Raw genomic sequence first — 8,791 nt, forward strand, 5'->3', positions numbered from 1 at the left:
GAGACTCTGTCTCAAAAAAATAAAAAAAATAAAAAAAATAACAATAATAGACTTTATTTTTTAAAACAGTTTTAGGTTTGCAGAAAAATTTAGCGGAAAGTAGAGTTCCTATGTACTTCCCACCACCAGCCCAGTTTGCGCTATTACTAACATCTTGCATTAGTTTGATACATTTATTACAATTGATGAGCCAATATTGATACATTATTAAAGTCCATAGTTTACATTAGAGTTCACTCTTTTTGTGTTGAATGACATAGAGATTCTGTGTTGAATAACACTGCGTAACAGTTTTATGGGTTTGGACAAATGTCTAATGCTAAAATACCAGTGTCCCCCATCAAAGTGATACATTTGTTACAGTTGATGAACCTATATTGACTTGTCATTGTCACCCAAAGTCCATAATTTATATTGGGGTTCCCCTTGGTATTATACATTTTAGGGGTTTGGATAAATTTATAATTACATATATCCACTGTTACAGTATCATACAGAGTAGTTTTACTGACCCAAAAAAACCCCACTGTGCTCTGCCTCTTCATTCCTTCTTCTGCCCTAACCCTTGGTAACCACTGATCTTTTTATTGTCTCTCTAATTTTGCCTTTTCCAGATGTCATATAGGTGGAATGATACAGTATGTAGCTTTTTCAGATTGGTTTCTTTCGCTTGGAAATGCACATTTAAGTTTCTTCCACATCTTTTCATGGCTTGATACCTCATTTCTTCTTATCACTGAATAATATTCCTTTGTCTAAATATACTGAAAGACATCTTGGTTGCTTCCAGTTTTTGGCATTATGTTTTCAGCATTTTTTTGACTGAAAATCACAATATTAAGAGTAGAATTGTTACAGAAGTACCCCTTCTCTTGACTTTATTACTACCAATAGCAAATATTTATTGAACAGCTCATTATTATAGGTATAGTGCTAGGTGGCATATGCTGTAGAGTGGGGAATGGTTAGGAATGTAGATTCTGGAATGACTTTGGTTAAAATCCTGACTCCGGTATTGGCTCTTTGAGTTTGCGTAAATTCTCTATCCTTGCATCTTAGTGAATATTAAACACCTGTAAGTTATCTCAGATGAAACGATGAAATCCCTTCTTGGGTTTTGAGTCCAGTGCCTGTGACGTTTCTTGGTTATTTTTATTTTTCTTTTCTTGTCTTTCTTTTTATGGAATAGAGGTTTAAGATTCTGTTGTAGTCCCTTTTACTCTTGTTTTTATTTATTGAAATCATTCTAAGTCCAGTTTCTTATTGTTTTTCTTTTTTTGAGACTGGTCTCGTGTTGCCCAAGCTAGAGTGCATTGGCATCATCATAGCTCACTGCAGCCTCAAACTCCTGGGCTCAAGCAATCCTCTTGCCTCAGCCTCCCGGGTAGCTGGGACTACAGGCACGCGCCACCGTGCTGGGCTAATTTTTTCTATTTTTAGTTGTTTGGCTAATTTCTTTCTATTTAGAGTAGAGACGAGGTCTCACTCTTGCTCAGGCTGGTCTCGAACTCCTGGGCTCAAGCGATCCTCTTGTCTCAGTCTCTGGAGCAGCGGGGTGTGCACCACCACATCTGGCCATTTTTAAAATTTTTTATGGAGATGGGGTCTCAGTCTGTTGCCCAGGCTGGTCTTGAACTCCTAGCCTCAAGAGATCCTCCTACCTTAGCCTCTCAAAGTGCTAGGATTACAGGCATGAGCCACAATGCCTGGCCAACTTATTATCCTTTTGGTAGTTGCTTTTCCTAACTCTAATCTTGTGAATGCCTACAGTTCCTTATACCTCTCCTGTAGCACTTGTACTCATCCTGTTCATTTGTGTGACCTGCTATCTTTAATTGCCGTGTAACACTTAATAGTAGACTTTCAACAGATATTTGTTATTGATTACACTTGAGAGTGAGTAGCTGACTAGAGATGATTTATTCATTTTTGTAATCCTGTGCCTAGCATGCTGCCTGACATGAGGCATTTGATACATGTTGGCTGAATTAAATGTCTTCCCTCCTAGTGTTTTTGTTTTTAAATAGTTTTAGTATTTTGAAGACCTTAACTAGAGGTATAACAAGATCAGTTTTTCATTTTTAAACAAAAATAATTCTGGCTGCATTTGTAGTGATCAGCATTGGATGTGGGGAGACCATTAATGTTATTATACTAGTTCAGGTAGTAGATCATGGTAGCTTGGACTAGGCGGTAGAGAAATGAATAGACTTGAAAAAAAAAAAACAGATGAATAGACTTGAAAGATAGTTGGGTATTTGAACTTTTACTGTGTGTCAGGTATTATGCCACGTGTTGTGTATATGTACATTTATGTAATAATCCTTACAGCAGAGTATAATCCTAACTTTACAGAAATGGACTGAAAGGTTTAGATAAATCTTAGAATCTAATACTCGTGTTACTTAATGACAGAGATATGTTTTCAGGAATGCATCTTCAGGCGATTTCATCCTTATGTGGACATCATACAATGTACTTAAACACACCTGGATCGTATTAGCCTAGTACACACCTAGGCTATATGGTATGTGGCCTATTGCTCCTAGGCTATAAACCTGTTGTAGAATGTTACTGTACTGAATACTGTAGGCCGTTGTAACACAATGGTAAGTATTTGTGTATCCAAACATAGAAAAGGAACAATAACAATAGGGTATTACAATCTTTTGGGCCCCTGATTATATATGTGGTCCGTTGTTGACTGAAACATGGTTATATGGCACATGACTGTACACTAAAAAATTCAAATATATTTTCAAAAAATTTGAAAAAGTTTGTGCACAGATAGAAATGTGTAATGATGATTCCCTATTACCTAGCTTCAGTAATTATCCACATTTTACCATTTATGTTTTATCTATTCTTTCTGATTTTAGTTTTTCCTAAAGTCTTTTATTTAAACTTTTTAAAATGGAAAGTTTCAAAAGTAAACAGAAGTATAGGGGATCGTATAATCAACTCGAATATACCTATCACCTAGTGTCAGTAGTTGTCAGCATTTGGCAAATCTTGTTTCATCTGTTCTCCTTCACCTAACCTCCATCTTATTTTAACTGTAAGTACTTTGTGTCACTAATAGGTAGGGGTTAAAAACAGCAATTACAATAGCTCTATATAACCTAACAAAATTAGCAAGAATTTTTAAGTATGTGGGTGAAGAAAAAAAATCTGGCTTTCAAGTTATTTCACCCATAAATAAACTTCAGAGTGTTTTCTTAACAGGTAAACTTTTTTTTTTTTTGAGACAGGGTTTTACTCTGTCGCCCAGGCTAGATTGCAATGCAGTCATAGCTCACTGTAACCTTGAACTCCTGGGAAGTGATCCTCCTCCGTCAGCCTCCCTCCCCAGTAGCCGGGACTACATGGGCATATCACTACACCTGGCTAATTAAAAAAAATTTTTTTTTTTTTTAGAGATGAAGTCTTGCTCTATTGCCCAGGCTTGTCTCAAACTCTTGGCCTCAAGTGATCCTCTGGCCTTGGGCCTCCCAAAGTGCTAGGGTTACAGGGATGAGCCACCATGCCTGGCCTCCTTGTAGATTTTTAAAATGCACAAATACAGGTAGATTTTCTTCTCTTTTACAAAGATTGTAGCATATTGTGCATGTCTTTTTTTTTTTCTTTCTTAAAAATGAATCTTGGAGATCCTTTCTGATATGGAAAAGAATTTTTAATTTTTTTCCTTTTGCAGTTTAGTTTTCTTGTGATAATCTAAACTTAAATCTGTAGTCCAGCTAGAATTAGAAGAACATATGGGAAATAAGGAATCCAAAGAATTGGATTCTTTGTGTGCAAATGAGCACACAAAGATTATGGATTTGAGAACAGCTTGGGAGTAAATGAGATAAAATCAAATTTGAGAATTATCCTCGAACAGTATTGTGACCTTCTTGCTTGTGTTGCATTCCTACACTCCAGACCCTCCTTTGCTTTTACAATATTTATGCCATCTTTTACCTTTCTGTGGTGACCTTATGTCAGTTCAGTTAGGCTAAACTGTTAATACAATTCCTAGAATTCCCTTTCCTGTATGTTTCTAGTAAGGTTGGGTATAAGAGAGATTATTGTGGGAGATTTGGAGGGAATGAAGCAGCAACCACTTTGTAGTTTATGCACATTGTTGCTTATTTGTTGACTCACCTCTTTGTAGTGAGGCAGCTTTTGGGATTGCAACTGTTCCACTTTCCCCTGGATCTTTCTTCAGCTTCGCTGACTCCTGGGCAAGGTATATATGTTCAGCTTTTTGACAACGGGCCTCAACTCTATACCATCAAGGTCAGAGGCAAGAAGAACTAACACAGAGTTCAGTCTGTCCTGTGGATTTAGCTTGTGCTTGTGAGTTCTAGATTGTTCTTACTCTCCCCTACTTGCTGTGCACCACATCCAGCTTCCCTTCTTGACTCCTGCTCTGTGGTTTATAAGCTCCTGCATCAGATGCAAAGATTAACAGCGTTATAGAAACTTCTTAACCAGTCTCACAATTGCATAAGGGCACATCTCTATAGGGTGTGTGTGCGTGCATGCATGCATATACTCAAGACCTAGTGGCTGTTTTTCTGATCCAACCCTGACTTACACGTTTTCCAAAGACCACTTGTTTGCTTTATAATCAGTCTTAGCACAAATAGAAACTGGGAGTCATTTAGATTGGGTTCAAGATTTGCCATGGACAAGATGTCAGGACCTGGATGTTGCAGGATACAGTTTTCATTAGCAAATTTCTTACCACAGATGGGCTTGGCCACTAATGCCATTATGGTATATGAAGTCATCACTTTGACATAAATCCCAGGGATAATTCTGTGAAAGAAGAAACCCTTCTATTCACATCCTTTCTCTCCAGTATGGGCATGGAAGTTTTCTGCTGTCTTTGGAACTTTGCAAACAGCTGGAAGGAGATGTGGCCCAGGTGCTTGCCATCCACATGTGGTTTTGTCTTGAAGTACAGGATGGGGTTGTCTGTGGTTGGGCTTTGGCAAAGCTAGGGCAGCTGAAGCCTGGTTCTAGGTAGCAGTGTTCATGAAGTGGCTTCTTCATTCACTCTATAGCAGCAGGATGTTGCATTGGAACTGGAGATATTTTTGAATCTCTCTTGTTCCCTGCTTATTTTGATTGTATCCTTTTCATTTTTTTTTTTTTTTGTTTTGAAATACTTCTCATATAGACTTTAAAAAACATCTGTGTGGGATAATTCCTTGGGTTCGAATATATGTTTGTAGCTTCATCTGACTCTGTCAGGTGGACTTGTTTCCTTTTGCATTTTGGAGGTTTTTTTTTTTATTATAAGCTCCTATTTGGTTAAACTTAAGTGGTAGAGATCCTGAGACCCTAGGTTGGCAGTACTTTTCCTTCATTGCAGATTTCTTTGCTCTTCCAGGGTTTCTTGATCACAAGGGCAATGTACATTTGAATTTTATATCCAAGTAAGAATAAAGCAGTGATATCAAATTCTCTCAGTACTGATCTCTCCGTAAGTTTTCTGGTAAGCCCTGTTTGCGAGGGCAGGTGTTTTTTCCCTATATCTTCTTTCACTAGTGGTATAAACCACTGTGAGGGTCCCAGCTCAATGTAGGAGATCTAGTTTTCTTAACTTTGCTCTGGCCTAAGGCTTAATCTCTCCTGTTCTTAAACTGGTATGGCATTTGCCACCAGGGCAACTCTGGTATTTGAAGTTGCTTTGTGGTCAGGTTTCACCTCACTATTTTGTGTGTGTGTATGGGGAGGAGGGAGAGGGCACTTTGAATATTTTTCTTTCTAGATAGTTTAGCAAAATATTAAAAACATTTGTTTTATTTTTTTCAGAATCTAGTTGCCCTCTTTGGGCCTCATGCATGCTAGATGCTCAAAGTGCCATGCTAGCATCCATGTATTTGTGGCATAGAAAAGGCATTCAACTATTGAGTGTAGTTAGCATGAGCTAGACACTTTAATTAAGGGGGAAATAAGATGTTCTCATGTAACCACTGCATAAGGCAGCATCGTAGTATCATTGGAGGGATTATAGAGAAGGAAGAGACTATATATTTGGGTATAGAGATTTTATTGAAGTTTGATTTTTTTCTCTTGGAGACTCTGAAATAGAAATATCTAGATCAGGGTTGTATTAGATCAGGTTGTATGTCTACTAGATATGATAGACTTAGAGGGAATACTATTTTATTTCCACCAAAATGACTAAAATAAATGATCAAAACAAGCAAAACAGTAACAGTGCCGGTGTTGGTAAAGATATGGAAAAAAACGCCACACGTTGGCAGGAGAACAAATTGATAGAAACATTTGGGGAAATGTTTTACTAAAGCTGAACGTAAGCATATTCTATGACCTGAAAACCTAGGAGTGTATTAACTCCTAGGTATATATACAACAGAAATATGTGCAAATGTGCACAAGAAGGCGTGTACAAAACTTTCATGAATGCATTGCTTATGATACCCCAAACTGAAAAAAACAAATGTCCATCAGGAGTAGAATGGATAGGTAAATTGTGATATAGTCATACGGTGGAATACTTTGCAGCAATGAAAACGAACTATTACTGCATAGAATTGCATGGATGAGTCTCAGAGATGGAATGTGGAACTAAAAAGCTTGACATAAAAGTTTTAAAAATATTGTATGGTTCTATTTACATGAAGGTCAAGAACAGGAAAAACTGATCTATGGTGATAAAAAGGTCAGAATAGTGTTTACTTTTGGGGAGTGAGTAATTACTAGTGGGGGTGTGAGGGATGCTTCTGGGATGTTGGCAGTGTTCTGTATCTGTGTGGTCATCACATGGATATGTTCATTTTGTAAAAATCTGTCAAGATGCACACTTACGTTGTTTACTACTCTGTGGTACTGTTTCATTTTTTTTACTTTAAAAATTTTTTTTGTTTGTTTTGTTTTCTGTGTACTATTTCAATAAAAGTTTTCTTAGAAAAAAGTTAAGGGAGTCTGATTGATTTGATTTAAAGAGCAGAGAACTCAGCCCTAACTTTTGTAGTGGTCTGACACCTACTTACTATTTTTGAAAATTTGTGGGTATAGAGGTTTTTGGGGGAGGCAAGTGGGTAAATAATTTAAATATTAAAAGTAAGAGTGGACTTATGAAAGGTTGATCTGTAGTGTTTGTTATGGATTGTTTTTATGTTTGGTGTTTTTGGTAACAGGTATAGACAGAGTTTTTAGTATCAATTGAAAAAGAAAGACTGAGATAATCCTGGAAAAGACTCATAAATTCTATTCAAAACAGTGTTCTTTCAAAGGAGATCGGCATAAGCCCTATCACTTGGTGTTTGAGGCTAGATTAGATAAAAAAGCAAAAGATGTCTTGTTTGAACCGATTCTGTATTGTAAGGGAATAGACAGGATCAGGTCTAAGGCTTTCTTTTTCCTTTTTGTTTTGTTTTGTTTCGTTTTTTTTGTTAAAGCTTAAATTTTTGTGACAGCGAAAAATATAGCCTCTAGTGGGCAAAAACTTTCTTGTTTTATTAATAAAACACTAACCCTCATTAAAGTTGCTTTTTTTTTCTTGTCTAAATAGAAGGCCATATTTAGTTCAGAGTACTGTTTTGTGCAAGAAAGCAAAGTTGGAATTTGTGAATTATCTAATGTGCATGTGAAGCAGCAGTATACATTAGCTGGTTCATATAGGTCATGTTTGAGAATTATTAGCTGCATGTATTTTTTAAAGTTCTAGAGTCGTGATAAAATAAATAGATGCGAGAGTGCTAGCAATTAGAATGCCCTATTTTACATGACCGTAGAGCAAAATCTTACCTAGAAACTATCATTTAATGGGCTGTGCTTTTCTCAATTTTTGGTGTCAATCAATTTGTGGTTTCAACGGAAAAGTGACTGTGGTAACAGTAAACTTGTAATAGCAGATGACTTCGGTTTGCATTCCTCACATCAGGAAGGACAATACAGTTTTAGTTGATTCATTTATTTTAATGGAAGTGTCACTTCATAATAGTGGTGTTAAGGTATGGTTGGTGATGGTTGTTGTTCACAAGGGGATAAAATTGAAAGGAGTGAAAGACAAGCCTATTGAGTCCTTAATGATTTTGTACATTGCTATGTCAGAACCTTCAGGGAGGGTTTCCTGTTGTGGTTGGTTTTAGGTAAGACTCCATTAATCGTGATCCTTTCTCACAATTCTAAGTCTATAGGAAGTTGTTAACTGTCATAGAAGGGCATTACAGAAAAGGAAAGCTTCATGGAAACTAGAAACATGGGGATGCAAAAGAAAAAAGAAAAAAAAAAGGAAAGCTTCTCTCTGTGTGTTTTATGGATATCTTTGTCTTTTTGTTTTCTTGAAAAGATAATTCCTTGCCTACCAGTTTATACAGAAAAGCAATGGGTTCACTTCATTTTTACTTTAATATTTGTTTAAGTCTCTTCTCTGTTCACTCTGCTTTCTCCCTGGATAAGGCGATGCATTCAACTACCACCTATCCTTCTGTTAATGGATGTCCAAATCTGTGTTTTTATTTGCTTTCTTTGAGACCTGTGTTCTCATGAGGATTATCCAGTCCAAATCCACGTTGATTATTTCTCTACTGCCAGGTTTTTTACTCTTCCTATAGCCTACCTGTAATCACTCAGAAGTGGTCTTCAGCCCCATTTTTTCTTTTTGAAAGAATTTCCCTGACCTGTTATGAAGACTTTTTCTTTTTTTCTTTTTCTTTTTTTTTTTTTTTTTTTTTGAGACAGAGTCTCACTCTGTTGCCCTGGCTAAAGTGAGTGCCATGGTGTCAACCTAGCTCACAGCAACCTCAAACTTCTGGGCTCAAGCAATCCT

General features: G+C 36.8%; 1 protein-coding gene and 1 pseudogene across 1 annotated transcript in view; one reads left to right on the forward strand and one right to left on the reverse strand.

Annotated features, from left to right (window-relative positions):
* The window catches only part of LOC105808907 (chromosome unknown open reading frame, human C18orf25), a 73,335-nt gene that overhangs the window by 12,900 nt on the left and 51,644 nt on the right, over positions 1–8,791 (forward strand). The window lies entirely within an intron of this gene.
* Positions 1–8,791, reverse strand: part of LOC105808873 — a 24,329-nt pseudogene that overhangs the window by 12,821 nt on the left and 2,717 nt on the right.

The sequence above is a fragment of the Propithecus coquereli genome, unplaced genomic scaffold (assembly GCF_000956105.1).
Source record: "Propithecus coquereli isolate 6110/MARCELLA unplaced genomic scaffold, Pcoq_1.0 Scaffold181, whole genome shotgun sequence".
NCBI lineage: Eukaryota > Metazoa > Chordata > Mammalia > Primates > Indriidae > Propithecus > Propithecus coquereli.